We start from the raw sequence: 797 nt of genomic DNA on the forward strand, positions 1-797 counted from the left end.
GTAAAGTCACATTGTCTCCAAGGTTAGCGTAGAGCAGAGCACCATCTGAAAGAGAAAGATTGACTGTACACATTTAAATTGTCTCAAAAGTCTTCTGTAAGGATAATAATCATTTCTAGCTTGAAAAAACAGAATACGTAATGACTTACAGGCTCCAAAGAGGTGAATCAAGAGCACGTAAAACTTGAACATCCTTCACCCTCCGGTGCTCAGACTCTTCCAGTGTGATGGCAGTTTCAGTAAAGGGGTCGAAGATAAAGAAGCTACACCTTCAGCGGAAGCAGTCTTTAACAGGTCGTGCATATTTGTGGGTGTCAATTGTTGCACAAAAGGAAGTGAGAAGCTCTGATTTGACATTTCACATTGAGATCGTTCCTTTGGCATATTTCTCAGATTTTGCATTAAGGTGGAAACATTTACCAGAGTTCAAGCAATTGTCCAGCAGCTCTTAGAATTTTCCACTGGCCTTAGATAACCCAAAGGGATTTTACTAGAACATCTTCAGCCATTTTGTGGTGGAACTTTTTTCCACTTTTTGTGGTCTGGATGCTTTCTCAGATGTGTAAAGTGCACCAGGCTTGCGTGCATGTATGAGAAACTGCCGAGGACGAAAATACTACACTTGCGGATACAATTAGGCTATACCTGTACTAAGCACTTGCACATGCATGTATACTATAATGCATATACATACAGTATATACATGCATATATACACACACACACACACACACACACACACACACACACTAGTATATACACATATATATATATATATATATATATATATATATATAT

At 38.5% G+C, this 797-nt stretch overlaps 2 protein-coding genes across 2 annotated transcripts in view; one reads left to right on the forward strand and one right to left on the reverse strand.

The window, feature by feature from the left end:
• LOC111646962 (prostaglandin D2 receptor 2-like) overlaps window positions 1-797 on the forward strand; it is a 19,358-nt gene that overhangs the window by 8,854 nt on the left and 9,707 nt on the right. The gene's annotated exons all lie outside the window — the stretch shown is intronic.
• LOC111646981 (uncharacterized) overlaps window positions 1-797 on the reverse strand; it is a 4,778-nt gene that overhangs the window by 1,353 nt on the left and 2,628 nt on the right. The window lies entirely within an intron of this gene.

This window comes from Seriola lalandi, unplaced genomic scaffold, assembly GCF_002814215.2.
Source record: "Seriola lalandi dorsalis isolate HSWRI2012SDOR001 ecotype SW California unplaced genomic scaffold, Sedor1 jcf7180002054979, whole genome shotgun sequence".
Taxonomy (NCBI): Eukaryota; Metazoa; Chordata; class Actinopteri; order Carangiformes; family Carangidae; genus Seriola; species Seriola lalandi.